This window comes from Cryptomeria japonica, chromosome 8 (assembly GCF_030272615.1).
Source record: "Cryptomeria japonica chromosome 8, Sugi_1.0, whole genome shotgun sequence".
Classification (NCBI taxonomy): Eukaryota; Viridiplantae; Streptophyta; class Pinopsida; order Cupressales; family Cupressaceae; genus Cryptomeria; species Cryptomeria japonica.
In genome coordinates this window covers 66,600,905-66,620,549 of record NC_081412.1, presented here as the reverse complement: position 1 = coordinate 66,620,549, position 19,645 = coordinate 66,600,905, and the positions used below count along the sequence as shown (strand labels likewise).

General features: G+C 40.7%; 1 protein-coding gene across 2 annotated transcripts in view; it reads right to left on the bottom strand.

Moving 5' to 3' along the window:
• LOC131046353 (pyruvate dehydrogenase E1 component subunit beta-1, mitochondrial) overlaps positions 1-19,645 on the bottom strand; it is a 116,028-nt gene that overhangs the window by 12,085 nt on the left and 84,298 nt on the right. The window lies entirely within an intron of this gene.

The window sequence follows — 19,645 nt, the reverse complement described above, 5'->3', positions numbered from 1 at the left end:
ATCAGAAACCCACGCCATACCTAGGAATTTCGATTTGATCTAGGAAATTCAAAGCTTAATTAGAATTGCTATAAACTCACAAAATGTATCGCCATTGCTGGGAAGGAGGATAGAGCTGATACCCATAACCGTCAGTCGCTCCAACAGAGAAGTGTGATTGAAAATGTGCTTCAGCCATAGGCAAAACAGCAAGTCTCCAGCATCATTTCAACACCAAAAATGTCTAAGCAAACTCTGAGAATGTAGAGAATACAATGCACAGCTAGGTACTGTATTTCAAGTACGAAACCGGGTAGCACTAGGGAGATGCACTCCGAAGCCTCAACTTCTGTCGCCAAACCGACAGCATAACATTACAATTTTTCAAGATGATGCAAATGGGAGCCCAAGTCTCATATTTATAACTTCACACACCTCAAACCCAAATGCAAATTCCTTCAATTTCAACGCCTTTCCTTTGCATTTCATTCCACTACATGTGGACCCCAAGTGTGGCGCCATTTCCCACAAGTCAAACCTCACGCCCAAGGCATGGACCCACATTACACTTTGGCAAATATTAGAGATAAGTCATAAAAATAATATCTCTCTCAAATATTTCGACATCTCTTTAATAAACATGAAATTCGCCAAAAACTTAAGAAAAATATAGACATTAATCCCAAATTCGATAATCAGTAGCAATTAAATAGATTAATTAAATACTAAACCTTAGGATAAGGAAATAATATTTAATTATGTTACATATGACTCCTGTACTAATTATTATCAAAACTAGGATGAAACTGAGCCAGGACGACCACTGAACTGTTGCAGAATCAGAACCCTGTCCACTGCCAAAAATAGAATTATGCCACACTGCCACTTACTAAAAATAGTAAGTCGAGAACTAATGCTCCGAAAAGCATGATCTTCGCGTCCAGAGGCAAAGCATGGAGAGCTCAGTAGGACAATATCACCAGAATGGCCATTCCCTGACTTACTAAAAATAGTAAGTCCTCGTTTCATCAATGTTGGACCCTCATTCTTCATTCCACCTAGCCTACGAGTCTCAGGAATAGGCTAATGGACCACTAGAAGGTCGTCAATGAGAAGGGGACGTTACAGTCCGCCCTCCCCAAAATTGCTTGTCCTCAAGCAACTATAAGGCTGGATGCAGTAAGATTTCCTCATTTTCCCGCGTAGCATCCTCTGCTAGTAGATTCTTCCATTTGATCAAGTATTCCTTGATCACTCTTCTCCTCAAAGATCGTTCCCTGAATTCAAGGATAGCTTCAGGAACCAATACCAACTCTCCCTCCTCATCAAGCGGAGGTAACTCAGCTGAAGCAACAACATTATGCCCTAGAGCCTTTTTAAGGCGAGACACATGAAATACATTATGGATCCTACTGCTTGCTAGTAATTCCAACTCATAAGCCACTTCTCCAACCCTTCTGTTGACTCTGAAAGGCCCATAGAATCGTGGCTTCAATTTCTCAACCCCACTCTTCTTGAGAGTAGACTGTCTGTAGGGCTGGAGCCTCAAATAAACCATGTCACCCACCTCAAAGGTGCGCTCAATTCGCTGCTGATCAGCATACAACTTCTGCTGATTCTGTGCATGCTGGAGATTGTCCCTCAAAATCCTCAGAATATCTTGACTTTGCTGCATCATATCCTTTGCCTGAGGGGTTCTACTATCCCCCAATACCAATTCCACGAAGCTAGGAGATTCATAACCATATAGTGTCGTGAATGGTGACATCCAGATGGACATGTGATAGGAGGAATTGTAACAATATTCCCCTAGGTGAAGCCATCTCACCCATGTATTCTGCTGCTCCGAGACAGTTTCTAAGATAACCTTCCAACCACTTATTCACTATCTCAGTCTGCCCATCAGTTTGAGGGTGATAACTGGTGCTTGGAGTGAGCACAATACCACACAATCTGAAAATCTCCTGCCAAAAAGCACTTAGGAACTTGTTGTCCCTATCACTCACAATGTTCTTTGGTAACCCATGTACTCTGAACACCTCCCGGAAGAACACTTCAGCAACTTGAGCTGCTGTAAAAGAAGTGGTGATGGCGAAGAAATGAACAAACTTTGTAAGTCTGTCCACCACCACATAGATACTATCCTTCCCTTGAGCCCGAGGCAGCCCCGTGATGAAATCCATGGAGATACTCTCCCATTTTTGACCAAGAATAGGCAAGGGTTGTAACAAACCAGCTGGTAGAGTGTGCTCATCTTTGTTCCTCTGACATGTATGACACTCCTTAATGTACTTCAAAACATCACTTTTAAGTCCCTTCCAAGAGAATCTCTCCCGTATCTGCCTGTATGTTTTGAAATAACCTTGGTGACCAGCAAGGGGGATGTCATGGAAAGTCTTCAAAATCTTCTCTTTTAACTTAGATTCAGCTATTATGAAGATTCTTCCCTTGTACAGGATCAATCCCTCCACCAATTTGTACCTTTCATCATGAAAAGTACCTTCTATAAGGCTGGTTGCAAACTGATTTTTGGCATAATCAGCAAGCAACAACTCTCTCCAATCAGCGGTAAGCTCGCAAAGTGAGCTCAAATGGGGTCTCTTGGATAAGGTATCTGCCACAGCATTGTTTTACCCTTAACATACTCAATGTCGAAATCGTAAGCCTACAGCTTACTCACCCATTTCTGTTGTCTCTCATTCAGATCTTTCTGATGCATGAAGTGTTTAAGACTATTGTGATCAGTCTTAACAATGAATTTACTCCCCACCAGATACTGCCTGAACTTTGCAAGGGCATGCATTATGGCAAGCATTTCCTTGTCATAAATGGCGTACAGTCTCTCGGGACCTCTCAACTTTCTACTCTCAAAGACTATAGGATGCTTATCCTGCATGAGGACCGCACCAACACCTTCTCCAGAGGCATCACACTGTAGCTCAAATGGCTTGGTGAAATCGGGCAATGCTAAAACAAGGCAGGAACTCGTGATCCTTTTAAACTGCTCAAATACTGTCAGTGCCTTTTCGAAACATTCGAAAGCTCCTTTCTTTGTAAGATCTATAAGGGGGGCAGCCAACTGAGAATATCCCTTCACAAACCTCCGATAGAATCCACACAAACCCAAAAATCCCCTCAAATGTGTTATGTTTTTGGGAGTAGGCCAATCAGTGATGGCTCTAATCTTTTCAGGATCCACCTTCACACCACCCGCACTGATAATGTGACCAAGGTAGAGCAACTCTTTCATCCCAAACTCACACTTGGACTCCTTGGCAACAGGGATTCAGATTCTAATATGCTCAAAACTTCATCCAACTGCTTTAAATGTTCTTTCCAAGATTTGTTGAATATTAGTATGTCATCAAAAAATATCAAAACAAACTTCCTTAACTATTCTTGGAAGATTATGTTCATGCATGACTGGAATGTAGCAGGTGCATTAGTCAAACCAAAGGGCATGACTAGGAACTCAAAATGCCTAAAGTGGCAACTGAAAGCAATCTTCTCCACATCTGATGCTCTCATTCTAATCTAATGGTACCCCGACCTGAGGTCAATCTTGGAAAAGAACACTGCCCCATGTAGCTCATCAATGAGCTCATCAATCCTCGGAATAGGATACCGATTCTTGATGGTTTTCTGATTCAGGGCTCTGTAATCCACACACATGTGCATGGTTCCATCCTTCTTTCTCACTTAAACAACAGCCGAAGCAAAGGGGTTTTTGCTAGGCCGTATGTAACCCATGTCAAGCAATTCCTGAATTGCTTTCTCAATCTCATCTTTCTGCTTCTTAGGATATCGGTAAGGAGTAGTCATGACTGGCTTAGCTCCTTCTTCAAGCTCAATAATGTGTTCGGCACCTCTTTCAGGAGACTTGCCAAGCAGTGGATTTTCTAACACCTTGCTTCTCTTGGTTATCAAAGCTTGAATGTCTTCAGGATAATTTATGTGCTCCTTTTGTGGTTCTGAAGGCATGACCATGATCTTGCTTCTATCCTTGATCATTGCTGAAATATCTGAGGAATAGCTGCCCTTATCTACCAATGGATTGGAAGGCATTATCAAACACTCTGCTGCCCACTCCACCTGATTATGGCAGATCAGCCTTTCCATTCTTTTCAAGGACACCACTTTAAGTCCCCCACGCGACATCCCTCTCAACACTACCTTCTTCCCTTCAGACATGAATTTCAGCTCCATGGTTTGTAGGTTTAGTGTGATCTCACCAAGAGATCTCAGCCATTGAATCCCGAGGACTGCATCATCAGTCCCTCCAATGCTCACCACAAATAAATCATCTCTGATTTCATGATTCCCCAACTTCAGAGACATGTTGGAAATCATTCGGTTACAGGATATAGTGGAGCCGTCTGCTACCATGACTTTGAAGCCCTCAACTTCCTCTGCCACTAGTCCCTTTTTTGCAACAATCCTCTCATCAATGAAGTTGTGTGTTGCACCTGTGTCAATGAGAGCAATGACACGATGCTCTCCAATCACACCCCAAACTCTAAAGGATTCATTTTTGTGAATGCTCGAGAGTTGAGCAACCACTCCTCTATCTTCTGACCCAAATTCAGGCCCTTCAAGAGCCTCTTTATACTCGTCGTCTTCAATTTCAGTTTGCTGTTCTGAAATTTCAGAATCTGATCCATCTTCTAAATAGCACTCCATCTAATGCAAATTCCCTTTTCCATGGCACTTATGTCCGGGAACCCAAGGTTCTCTGCAAGAATAACAAAGATTCTTTCTCTAGAGCTCTTGACGGAGCCCATCATCCATACGCAGAGGGAACCTCTTGGTTTGATTCGTGAACTTCTTCTTATCATTTCTGAAAGGGAAAAGCTTGGACTGAATTTTACTCTTTGGGGCACTTTTGCCAGGGTGGGCGGATCAAAAGCTTTGACCCATCCTCTCAAAGGTTCTTCAAGTCCTTCAGTGAAAAGGACAACCAACCGCTTCTCTGAGATGCTACTCACCATGACTGACAGGTTTTGGAATTCAGTCACGTAAGTGTCCAATGAACCTTGCTGCCTAAGTTGTGCAAGTTCTCTAAACTTCACCTCTGGATCCCTAGTGTCGAATCTCTCAATCAGCTTGTTGGTGAAATCAGCATAGGTGGTGATTAAGTTATGACCAAGGGTGACCAACCCATGGTACCACCATTCGTGGGCCACTCCATCCAAGTGCAAGGTAGCAAACTTGATGGCATCCTCCTCTGGCATAGGCCTCAAGGACAAGTAATTGTCCAACTTCTGTACCCATGCTCTAGCTGTACTCTTAGCGCTTCCATCAAAGTGTGCTAAGGTCACTCTTCCAAGAGATTGCTGATAATCTCTTGGGGCAGCGGACTTATAGTCATTCCTCCTTCCTCTCTTCATTTTTTGATTCATAAATTGATCCAGAGTTAGGATATCTCGGATCTCGCCAAGAAGAGAAGCATACTCCATGTAGTTGTTCCTTATTTCATCAGTTGTGGGTATCTTTGTTTCAGCTTGTTGTACTTCTCTTGGCAGAAATACAGGTTGTAAAGGCCTTGGGGCTGAACATCCATTGTTACTCCCGTTGTTACTCCCATTTCCATTGCCTACAGGAGCGTTAGACGTGTTGGCTTCCAGTCCATTGTTGGGCTGATTAGTGACCCCAACAACATTTTGGTTGAGCTTGGCCAGCAGTAGAGACATCATGTCCATCATGGCATTGAATTGTCTATCTGCCTTCTTATCGGGTGCCTCATTTGGTTCTGTAGTCTTATCTGCCATTGAATCCACTGAATCTGAGGTATCTAGATCCTTCCCTCTGTTTCTCGATACTTCGGAAAATGTGTCCTCTTCGGGCACTATAGGAATTTGAAACTGTTGTCTCTTCTGCTCTATGTTGTAGCATCTGACGTTTCTGTCACTCGTGGAGACTTCTGAACCCACTGACTCTCACAGGCTGGCAGTAAAACTAGCTCTGATACCACTGTAATATCCCAGTAATTTTTTTTTTGTTTTTTAACAATAAGACTTACAAGCAACACCACAACCCGTTAAGGTTAGAGAAATAATCCAAACTATTGAAAGGGAACCCTTCCACCTTTTGTTCACTGAGAGCCCAATCTGGGAGGGTGAGAGCATACGGTGTTCCAGGGATCGTTAGCACGAAAAATCAAACTGAAATTACAATGCCTGGGCAGCAAGTCAGCCCCTTCTAGTTATCCAGCAGGATAGAAACCAAACTCTTGGCAGTAAACTAGCCAAGGGAAAATGACAAGAAACTGAAATTCAATCACTCTACCGCATATTTCAGTGGGAGGACATTACATTAAGCTATCACTCTACCGCATATTTCAGCGGGAGGACAATTGCATTAAACTTATCACTCGACCACTTATTCAGTGGGAGGACTGAGTACATAAACCGAATTCAAAGCAAGAAAGCGGCTGAGCCAGCCTCTTCCACTTATGCAGTGGGGATTACAAATAAGGGCAGCAAGAATGATTGATCAGTATTACTAAAAAAACCTTACAAAATAGAGATAAGATGAGAAGAGTGATGCAGATTATAATATTACGAACAATGAATTTCTGCTACATCCAAACTGCAGGCTGGAATTACAAATCAGCAACCTATGGAAATGCTAGAATGCTCATAACTCCCTCATTTTACATCCAAATCAACTCAAACCAGTCCCAAACTCACCATATAACATGTGCAATGACAACCAATTAAAGCCACAACCCAAACAACCCCTTATTTAATTTGCACGCATCCCAATGCAATATCAGGAACCCACGCCATACCTAGGAAATTCAAAGCTAATTAAAATTGCTATAAACTCACAAAATGTATCGCCATTGCTGGGAAGGAGGATAGAGCTGATACCCATAACCGTCAGTCGCTCCAGCAGAGGAGTGTGATTGAAAATGTGCTTTAGCCACAGGCAAAACAGCAAGTCTCCAACATCATTTCAACACCAAAAATGTCTAAGCAAACTCTGAGAATGTAGAGAATACAATGCACAGCTAGGTACTTGTTGACGTGTATTTTGTACACAACCAAACACAGAATAAAATACCTAAAGGTACCTTACCCTCTCTTGAATAAAGCCTCTGAATGCTGAAGATATCGCAAAAGGATCAATCAGGATGACTTCAAGGTTCTTCGTTGTAGGATCTCTACGTGTGGACAAACACCAGTGGTCGTTGTGAATGTTGTTTCTTCAAGGGGCCTTACGTACTCTCGATCTACAGGAACAGGATTTTCCCTAATACTAACAAATTCTCAAAAAAGATCAAAAGATAGGGTTTTCAAGAGATGAATTCTAATCTAATCCTAAGAATGACTCAATGTAGACTAGACTTGGTAAGATTCTACCAATTTCAATATTGCCAAGGAATTACAACTCTACTGAAATTGATGCGATCTTCTAAGGTGATTAGTGGTTTTCAAATCATCAAAGACTATGGATACTATCATAAAGATACATATCAATATTCCAATAATGATTGAATGTTCAAGCAATCTCAATATCTCCAGTTGACCACACAAGGCGTCCTTACAATCAGTAAGAAGCTAGTGGTTTGGAACGTGAATCTCACCAAAGATCAAGCACAACACTTAGTCCTTCAAACTTAAATACTACTTCGACTGAGAATGATTCAAGAAGATAAACAACCATGAAGATAGCCACAGAATTGCAATAAAACACCATAACTTCAATATTTTATTGATCTCAAAGCCAAAATAGACAACAATTGTTCGAAATTCTCTCTTCACTATTCAATCTTGCTACAAAATAACTTTCTCTCTAAGCTCTCTAATGTAATATCCCACTAATTTTTTTTTTGTTTTTTCAGGCCAATAGCAATTCATCCACACAACAATTAACCCGTTAAGGTTAGAGTAATAAGCAAAACGACTGAAAGGGAACCCTTCCACCTTTTGTTCACCAAGAGCCCAGACTGGGAGGGTGAGAGCATACAGTGTTTCGGGGATCGTCAGCATCAATAATCAAACTGAAAATTACAATTGCATGGGGAAAGCCATCCCCTTCTGCTTATCCAGCAGGATAGAAACTAAACTTCTTGGCGGTGAACCGACCAAGGGAAAGATTACAAGAAACTGAAAGTTCAATCACTCTACCGCGTATTTCAGCGGGAGGACATTAGATTAACAATCACTCTACCGCATATTTCAGCGGGAGGACCAAAAACATTGAACTTATCACTCGACCACTTATTCAGCGGGAGGACTGAAAATTACAAATTATTGCATATCAAGCGGCAAGCCAGCCTCTTCCACTTATTCAGCGGGATGAGAATTACAAAGAGAGAACTGGTTAGTAGTACTACTACCTAACCTTACAATAATAGAGATGATAGAAGGAGAGTGATGCAGATTTCTATAGTAAAGATATAAAAAACTGTTACAACCAAATCTGCAGGCTGGAAACACAGACCAGCAGCCTAGATAAATGCCAAAATATTCATCTCCCTCATTTTACATCCAATTTAGCTCAAACCAGTCCCAAACCCACCGTACAACATATGCAATGCTAACCAATCAAAACAACACCGCAAAAAGACCCTTATTTATTTTGCAAGCATCCCAATGCAAGGTAGAAAACCCACGCCTAGACTAGGAATTTCGATTTTGCATAATTAATTCAAAACTCAAACAAACGTGCTAAAAACTTACAAACTTGTTTGCCAGTGCTGGGAAGGAAGATAGGATCGATACCCATAACTGTCAGACGCTCCAGTAGAGAGATGTGAGCAAAAATATGCTTCAGCCACAGGCAAAACCAGCAAGTACAGAATCGTTGCAACACCAAGATGTCAATGGCAAAGCTCTGAAAACGGTAGAGGAATACAAGGCACAGCTAGGTACTATATTTCAAGTAAGAAACCGGGTAGCACTAGGGAGACGCACTCCGAAGCCTCAAGTTCTGTCGCCAATCCGACAGCATAACATTACAGATTTTCAAGATGATTCAAATGGGAACCCAAGCCTCATATTTATAACTTCATTCTTCAAATTCAAATGACACCTCTCCAAATTCCACGCTTGCATTTGAATTTCATTCCACTTTCATGTGGACCCAAGTGTAGCGCCCATTCTCCTAAGTCAAAAGTCACGCCCAAGAAAGGGGAGGACCCACGTTAAACACTTAGGCACATATTAGTGATGCAAAGTGAAATAATACCCCTTCTAAAATATTTCACATTCCATAAAACAACTGAATTTCGCCCAAACTTAGGATTAAACAAGCATTAATCCCAAATTTAATAAACCAGTAGCCAATAAATAGATTAATTAAATATTAACCTTAGGATAAGGAAATAATATTTAATTATGTTGCAAATGTCTCCCGCACTGATTATTATCACCACCAAGATGAAACTGAGCCCAGACGACCACAGACTGCTGCAGAATTCAGACCCCTGTCTACTGCCAAAAATAGAAATGTGCCACCCAGCCACTTACTAAAAATAGTAAGTCAAGAATTAATGCTCAGAAAAATATGATCATCGCGTCCAGAGGCAAAGCAAGGAGTGCTCAATAGGACAGTGGCACCAGAATGGTCATTCCCTGACTTACTAAAAATAGTAAGTCCTCGTTTCATCAATGCTAGACCCTGATTACTCATTCCACCTATCCTACGGGTCTCAAGAATAGGCTAATGGACCACTGAAAGAACATCAATGAGAAAGGGACATTACATCTAATCTCTTTCTCTAAAATCTAATCTGATCTAATCTTCTAATGACAAAATGAAAATGAGTGAGGGTATATAAAGCATTCTCAATTACAATGAACGGCCCAGATCAAAAGAAGATCAATGGCTGAGATTCTGACACCTAAACCCTAATTAGGGTTTGTTACAAAAAGTTCCCTTTTTAGATGAACATTATTAAATGCATAGCCAAATATTTAATTGGCACAAAAGTCGAGGAAACATAGACCAATGATAATTAAGATGCCACGTCATCCTATAACAACCTTTCTTCTAGAACCTTGTTCCCTTTCCAATGCTCTTTCTTAGCATATGCAACGAATCTGGACACAATTCCTTCAACCTCGGCAATGGGAATCTCAGGAAGATTCTTCATTCGTTCCTCCAAGTGAATAACTTGATCAAAGGCAGTGAGAAGAGCCGCTTCCCATCCAGGTTCGAGTTCTTTGATCTTCTCAATCAGGAGCATAGTAGTGAACATTAGATCCCGTTGCTCATCTATGATGACATTCTCATCTTTGCAAAAGATGACCTTGATTCTATCCTCCAACTCTTGGATGTCGACATCTGTCTCAATCTCGATTCCTCGGCCAAGGATGGTACACAATACTTCAAACACTTTATCCTGAATTGGATGGATGACACCTTCAACTTGACTGCATTTGGTGTTGATGTCTTCGAAAAGAACCTCTTTCATCTGGAGTAGAGTTGACCACTGAAGTAGGTTATGAGTTCCTCCATCCATTATCTTTTCCTGTGCTAGGATCTTCCTTGGTGTTTCCTGATTACTTGCAGAACGGGAATGATAACATCTCTAGTGTGAGCGAAAGCGGCTACAGTTATCATTAGATTGTGGACGATCTCAAGGACCTGGATAGATCGATGGATTGTCTTCATCATTCTTGTTGCAAATTCAACAGCTACCGTGTGGGATTTGTCAATCCAAGAGCTCATAAGCTGAACCAAGCTCTTGACTCTTTCTGCTTCGCCAACCAATTCGAGAGGAAGTGCTTGCACAGGAGATACTACTGGATCCTGACGTCTCAAGGGTTGATTGAGATGACTAAAGTAGCCTCTCCAAGCACCGACCTCCCTCTCAAGCCTCTTATTCTTTTCCATTTCTTCTTTAAGTTTGCCCTTAAGTGCTTCAAATGAATCGGTTGCCTCATCCATCGCCTGTTCAGAAGTGAGTGGACCAAGCTCAAATGTTTCTACATCATACTCATCTGCAAGAATTTCACCTTCATACTTGTCCACTACTGGTGTAGCTATCTGCAATTTCCTGGATCCTGTCTCATCCCTGATCACCTTGGACATCTTGGTGGCCTTCTTCTTTTCCGTTACTTCTTGAGAATTTCCTATAAGGCTCTCTAAGTCAATTACATCCTCTTCTTCTTCAATCACAATCAACCTTGTCAGTCTCTCTTTCAACCAATTTGGAATGGCGGATCTTGTCTCTCTAACTTGTATTTCTTTAAGTAAGGGTTCATCTTCTCGGAGAGGAGATGTCGCTTCATCATCATTTCCCTGATCCTCCTGTAGCTCATCAATTTGTAGAGGTTGACTTGATGAATGTTGAGGTGTTTGTCCCTTCTCTGGCTTATCATTCTATACCATGGATTCCATAGATTCATCAATCTCAGGTACTATCTTCTCTTGACCTTCATCTTGACTTGCCTTCTTTCCATGTCGAGAAGATGTGCCTGATGGGCGATCTCGATTGGCTTCTTGCTTCTTCTTAGAAGATTCTCTTTTCTCAGGTCTTTCTTTCCTCTTTGCGCCTCTAGGATGAGAAGTGTCTTCACTCACGCTTCCTCCTCCTTCTGGTCTTTCCTCCAAAGTAAAAGTCATTGGTACGTTCTGCTCTCTCAACTTCTGATGTTGTACATCCACCCATCTGCGAGTGCATGATAAAACCGGAGCCATCAAAGCTCTCAAGTCCAAAATCTCAAGCTCGTTCCAATCTATCTTCACTCTCTTATCTTCTTTGTCATAGGATGACTGGAGGTATCTGTCGTTGTCCTGGGCTTGATCGGCTACTCTATAAACTTTGCATTTTCTGATGAAATCTAAAGGCAATCTGGAATGCATCTTCCTTTTAACTTCTAAATCATTTGAGAGATTCATCCAAAAGTCTTCCACCTGAAACTCATGTCCGTACTTCCTGGCAACTATTTCCTCCATATAACCATAAGGATCAAAATTCTCCCTCGGGGCAAAGAAGGTGAATGAATACAAGGCTAATTCCTTCTCTGCATCCTCCGAAGCTTGAGTATTAGGACATATCTCAATTGAATTCCCCAATATGATAGGCACGGGAACTCCATTTCCATGCTTGTGTCTGGATACCTTTGCACAAGCTACCAATTGTCTGGTTACCTCAAGTAGCACTATTCTATCTATCGGATATCTCGGCAACATGTAAGGAGGTGAAGGACATCCCTGAACTCTGATGTATGTAAACTTTTGAAACTGGATGAACCAAGCACCATACCTCTTCAGAAGCTCTTGTGCATCCAGAGATAGTCGATTGTGAATCCCACCTTGCAATATCCTAGTGATGTTCATCGTGAAGGTATCATTGACTAACTTGTAGTCACTTCCAGGTGGATGATGCAGATGAACATAAGAGTCACAAACTCTCACCTCTCCGGGTCCTCTTCCGATCACTCAGCTATGAGGTAGCCCTGCATACTCGAAACTCCTGATCAAGGCATCTATGACGTATGAGCTCATGTGGAATGACTTGGTAGGCCTTAGTCTTCTCAACTGCACATCCAGGCTATTGCTAATTATTCTGGCCCAATGAATCGTTCCTTTTCCTTGGACAATCACTTGAATGAAGAAGAACATCCACTTCTCGAAGTAGAAGGCTTGAGGAGCCCCTGTAACTCGATTAAGCAAAGTTATCAAATCTTTGTACTCCTCCTGGAAATCAATCCTATGCGGTGTATTGGGAATCTTGTTCAGGCGAGGACGACTTTTGAGCAACCAATTCTTGTTGATGAGATTCAGGCAAGTGTCAGGATCATCTTCATACATCAACCTGGCTCCTTCTAGGCTTTTGTAAATCATATCTTTATGCTCTGGAAGATGGAGAGCCTCACTTATAGCCTCCTCTGAAAGGTAAGCTAAAGTGTTTCCTTCCTTGGATACGATCGATCTCAATTGTGAGTCATAATGGCGGGCACACTCGATCATCAGCTCATGACACTGGACTGCTAGGGGGAATCCTGCCGCCTTGATGATGCCACTTTCAATTATTCTCTTCGCGACAAGTGATGGCTTGCCAATGTAGGGGACCTCTCGAAACTTCTTCACACTGAAGTTTCCCAAGTTGGTATCTCCGATATTGCTCCATTTGGACACAATCCTGGTCTCCAACTCTTCGTTCTTCTGATCTTCTTTGATGAGGGTTGGACGACTAGTGGATGCTCCTGCCTTTGGAGTCGCCATCTTGACACCTACACAACATTTCACAATTAGTAATATATCTTGAAGCGTAGAAATATAGAGTGAAAAGGAAGATTTAAGATTTTAATTAGGAAACCTCATGATAAATCTTGAGTTATCATTTCCTAATTAATTACGCAATACTTGGATTTTTCAAAAACAAATGTTCAAAAATCAAATCTTCAACAAGGGTGTCAAGATGATTTCGCCATACCTCCTCTTGAGTATTAAACTCAAAGAAATGATGCAAAAATAGATGAATTTCGCTGGCAAAATGTAGATCAAAGTTCTCCCTTGGATAAAATGCGCCTCCTTTAGCCTTCAAAAGAATCGACTCCACTTCCTTCTAGTCTCCAACACTTGAAATAAATTCGCTCCAAGCAAACCAGATTTCGCACCTCCAATTAGCTCTCCAAATTTGCTCTTAAGGCAATGATTGAATGATTTGAATTGTGAAAAAACACCTCCAATATATAGAGCGCTCACCCCTTTGCTCCCTCTAGGCCGACTTGGCAAAAAAGAGGTTTAAAATAAATAAAATTCCAAAAAAAAGGGGTCCGACTTGGCAAAATAAATGAAAATAAGGCCTTGTGCGCTTTATATTTAGTTTTAATTTAATAAAAATTAATTTTAAATGCCTCCAAGATAGAAGTTCGATTTTTTAAGGCTTAAAATTAATTTATTAAATGCCAAAATTTAATGTCAATTTAATCTTAATTTTCCACATGCCTCAAAATTAGCAATTTTGGCGATCTAATGCAATTTGGAGAATATTAATTTTTAAAACAAAACTTAATGAGATTTCATGAGGATTTCGCCCAGGACCCTCTCTGAGGGTCAGGAGCGATTTTTGAATTTTAGCTCGAGTTTAGCACTTTTCAACCTCCAAAACCTCTTCAAGATATTTCAACTAGGTCCTTTCACTGAATTGCAAACTTAGCTCTATCCAATTTTGGAGAAAAGGTGTGATTTTGAAGTTTTTCGCTCTGGGCCCTCTCTAAGGGTCAAGAGCGATTTTTGCAAATTGGGCTTGATTCTTCATCATTTTTCATTAAAACTTTATTCATCATTTGGCAATATCCTTCCTTAATCCACTTCAACCAAATTCGCTTAGTTGTTGCAAGGTAAAATGAGGATTTTCAACAATATCGCTATGGGCCCTCTCTGAGGGTCCGGAGTGATTTCTCGCTGTGGGCCTTCACTGAGGGTCAAGAGCGATTTTTCATTTTCCGACCAAAATCATCAAGTTTCAAAGGCAAAATAATATTCATCACGCTTTTGGAGGTTTCTTCCCCTTATCCTAACCTTGCCTTAGCACCATTTTGAAGAAAACATGTATTTTTTGAAAATCTCGCTGTGGGCCTTCAGTGAAGGTCCGAAGCGATTTTTTGGTTCTAAGCAAATTCCTTTATCTTTTAATCTTCAAATCACCTCCAAGGCATAACACATCACGTTCTCCTCCTGTCCAAGCAAGTTTCTATCTCAATTCTTCAAACCAAGGAGAGAATCCTGGAAAATCGCTATGGGCCCTCTCTGAGGGTCCGGAGCGATTTTTGTAATTGCCTTCAAAATTTTGATTCTCAACGATTTCTTTTCACTTCAAGGCTTTTCAAACATCATTTCAAACCCATGCCTAACCTTAGCTTTCCTCAAACTTGGATGAAAAATTCCCATTTTAGATTTCTCGCTGTGGGCCCTCTCTAAGGGTCCGGAGCGATTTTTCGCTGTGGGCCTTCAGTGAGGGTCAGGAGCGACTTTTTCATTTTGGGTTGATTTCTTCTTGTGTTGATCCTCCAAATTACATTCAACGGATAGAACATGCTTTCCTTCATCCCTTCCAATCATAAAATCACTTTGATCTTGCAAGAATAATGCATATTTGAAAATCTCGCTATGGACCCTCTCTGAGGGTCAGGAGCGATTTTTGCTACCTGGACCAAAATGCTTCACTTTTCATCTAAAAAATCACTTTGCTAAGGGAGATATCATCTTGTTCTTTGCTATGAATAAAAATTCATGTCCAAGAAAGGTCCAAAAATGTGCACACAAAGAAAATCGCTGTGGGCCCTCTCTGAGGGTCAGGAGCGATTTTTCCTTTCCTGGGCAAAACTCCTTCAATTTATCATCTTTGATCAAGTCTAGATACCTCATTATGTTCATTCTATCCTTCATCATGCTCTTGACCTCTCAAATCGACCAAATAAGGCTAGCAATGACCCTTATAAGATTTCTCGCTATGGGCCCTCTCTGAGGGTCAGGAGCGATTTTTCTGTTTTCAATAAGGTCCTTCATCATTTCTAGCCAAAACTTCCTCAGGTGGGTGGGGAAAGTCATTTATTTTCCATTTATGATCAAAACTTGGTCTCTTTTCATTGCAAAATGAAGGAAATCAAAATCTCGCTATGGGCCCTCTCTGAGGGTCAAGAGCGATTTTTTCCTTAGTTTCCAAAATTCACCATCTTTCACGTCTCCAAACCATCCAAAGCATCAAGTCACGTTCAATCATCCTTCCAGGAGACCCTGCACAAAGCAATTTAGAAAAGTCAGTGACAAATATGTCTTAAGCAACATTTTCGCCCTGGGCCCTCACTAAGGGTCAGGAGCAATTTTACCCTTTTTGGCCAAACTGCTTCAAATTTAGCTCTCAAACTGCTTCACAAGGCAAAGTTAGTTCATTTTCAAGGTTAGGAACCAGTTAGCAAGCCCATCAAAAACAAGAAATTGTACTCAGGATAAATTTCGCCCTGGGCCCTCAGCGAGGATCAGGAGCGATTTGTCTGCTTCAGGCATCATCTTGCTTCAAAAATTTGATCAAAACTCACCTAGGCAAGAACACACAATTTCACCTTCAAAAATGCTAACACTTAGTCAAAATTGGATTTTACCCTAAAAACCTTTATTAGACCTAACCTGAGACCTATTTGACTCTCCTGAAAGTCTTACCTAATTTCAATCATCTCAAATCTTCAGAAGGATGCTTAACAACTTTCCAAAATTTGACTAGACTTAGCTTGAATAACATCCAAAAAAAACTCCTAAGGTTTAGCCCTAGTCCAGACAGACAACTCACTCACTCAAAACCCTAAAACAGAGAGCAGAACAAGCATAGAGAAGCAAAAAACAAAGCAAAAAGAGGGGGTCCCCATTCTAAATGGGACGATGTGTGAAATGGTCACAACAGTACTGTATTTCAAGTACAAAACCGGGTAGCACTAGGGAGACGCACTCCGAAGCCTCAAGTTCTATCGCCAAACCGGCAGGGCGGCAGCATAACATTACAATTTTTCAAGATGATGCAAATGGGAGCCCAAGTCTCATATTTATAACTTCACACACCTCAAACCCAAATGCAAATTCCTTCAATTTCAACGCCTTTCATTTGCATTTCATTCCACTACATGTGGACCCCAAGTGTGGCGCCATTTCCCACAAGTCAAACCTCACGCCCAAGGCATGGACCCACGTTACACTTTGGCAAATATTAGAGATAAGTCATAAAAATAATATCTCTCTCAAATATTTCTACATCTCTTTAATAAACATGAAATTTGCCAAAAACTTAGGAAAAATATAGACATTAATCCCAAATTCGATAATCAGTAGCAATTAAATAGATTAATTAAATATTAAACCTTAGGATAAGGAAATAATATTTAATTATGTTACATATGACTCCCGTACTGATTATTATCAAAACTAGGATGAAACTGAGCCAGGACGACCACTGAACTGCTGCAGAATCAGAACCCTGTCCACTGCCAAAAATAGAATTATGCCACACTGCCACTTACTAAAAATAGTAAGTCAAAAACTAATGCTCCGAAAAGCATGATCTTCGCGTCCAGAGGTAAAGCATGGAGAGCTCAGTAGGACAGTATCACCAAAATGGCCATTCCCTGACTTACTAAAAATAGTAAGTCCTCGTTTCATCAATGTTGGACCCTCATTCTTCATTCCACCTAGCCTACGGGTCTCAGGAATAGGCTAATGGACCACTGGAAGGTCGTCAATGAGAAGGGGACATTACATGAGCCCATCATCATGAAGATGAGCAATTGTCTTAGCCCACCATTTAGGCTGGAGAGTAGAAGTGCCAACATTAGATGCAAAAGGTGCAACAGGATCAAGTTCATCAAACAGAAGATCAGAGGAATCGTGAGGAAAGTCAGGTGGAGAAGCTACGTGTCTAGGTGATCATGCAGGAGAAGGAATCAGTGAAGGTGCAGGAGTTGAAACAGCTGGAACCCTCCCATCAGGTGGACCTAATGGAAGGCGGACACCCAAGTTTGAAGCCTTCAAAGGTTGATCATCAAAATCCACAATCGGAGGAGAGAGCTGAAATGGCCCTCATTCCTCATCAAAAACCACGTCACGATTGAAGATGATACGATCTATCTCAATGTCAACCAGTCAATAGGCTTTGTGATTATCACTATAGCTGGAAGGTATCTGAGGAAGTTGATCGTCGATCACTGAGAGCTTGATGAGCATGACAGCTTCACGATTTTGTTCATCAAACTTGGTCTGATCAGGACCGGCTACAAAGGGACGTTGGACTTTTTCAAGAACCAACTGATCAATAACGCAATAATCAAAAAATTGTGAGCATTCATTGTTTCCAAGTGTTAGAATTTTTGCCATTGAATTTCTAACTCCCCTCGAGTAGAAATTCGTCAAAGATGCCATCAGGAAAAACTAAGGTCAAAGTCCGTTAACCTTGTGATGACACGAATATCGAGGTAGAAGTTGTCAACGCATGAAATTGCATAAAACGCTACGCGTGCAAGAAAACGAAGGCAGAAAACTGGCACTGATTTCGAGGTGGAATGAAAAAATTTCTAGCATGGATCCCAACGTACAGATTTCTAAGCACCTAGAAAATTCTAACAGAGATCCAATAGGGTTTTTGAAAAACCTAGATAGCAGATTTTTAAAAATGATCTTGCAGAAAACCCTAGCCGCAGAAAAAGTACGTAGGGTTCATGAGAAACCCTAGGCGGCTTGAACAACAATGCAGAAAAATTGATGGATTTCAAACGGAGGGTAAAAACCCTAGGGCACGGAAAAACAAGCCACCGTCGGAATATAAAACCAAAAGCCGCGCAAAAATACGCGTGCAAAACAAAACATGAGGTCGTGTAGATCAAAATCGCGGGCTTGAAAGCAAAGAACCGCCACCAATCGCGTTACCAAAGGAACAAAAATAGAAATCACGAAATGAAATCATGCGATGCCGAAAAAAAAAGATTGATTCGTGTTGCAGAAAAACCAACGTCGCACACAAAAAAAATGCACGAAAAATGCAAAACCGCCACCAAAAAAAGAATCCACAGAAGAATGCAGAGAGCAAACAGAGGGTTGCGCGAAAAAAAAAAAAGAGCCCTTTTCGATCAGAAAAATCACAATGGATACCCTCGACTGCTGCGGCGACAAACTCCACGAATTTTTGAGATTTTCAATCTCAAAAATGGTGCACAAGAGAGACGATATGGACGCGAAAACCCTTTCATGGGAACCAGGCGCAAAAAACCACTAGAAGGGTTCGTGAAAAATTTCGAAAATATTATACTGAACAGAATTTTCGAAAAATTTCCTTACCTTGGCTCTGATACTATAATACGAAAGTATTTGGTAAAAAACTGATTAAATTAATGAATGATTAAACGATCATTAAATAGAATTACAAGCGATTGATGTTTCTATTAAGAAACAACTGATAACAGACACTAAATTAGAAACTCCTAATATTTACAATATCTTACAATATTGACCATTAAATTAACTGAATAAAGATATTATTCTAATACCTCCAATAGGTCCAGAAGAGGTTTACATTCCTTTGAATAAGGAAAGTATACCTTGACGCTCCTGGTGAGCATAATCCTTTGTCAATGGAGAAGCAAGATTTGGAACCCCAAGAGGGGTGAACTAGACTCTGGTTTCCAATAAGAAACTTGGCCAATCAAAGAAAATTATTTCTTATATTCTTATATTTGATAGTAAGAAGGAGAATGAACAGCTGTGAAAAATTTAACATCCAGCATCAGGTATTATTCAAATATCAATTCAAGAGTGGTGGCCCCAATACCACCACATTAGCACTCACAAAATTTTCATCATCTTCCCACAACCCTATAAGAGAATTTATATTCCTTCCCATGAAGCTGTAGATGAAATGAAAATCCACTATCAACTCTAAACAGATTCATCATTTTCCTTGATGACAACTCCTAAAACTTATTCCTCAAATGACAATGAAATCAAGGGAATGTGATATTGTAAATAGCTAAGATATGCAATTACAATCAATATCATATGATTATTTTTTTGTAAGTTTGGTGGACACAATTTTATTTTCCACTCTATGAGAAATAAGCCAAGCAAGATGCATGCAACCTGAAGCTTCAGCTGCCATGTTTTCACCACATTGACAGATCATCTTTGAAGCATCAATTTATTTTGTTGTAAACATGCAGCTGAAAAACTG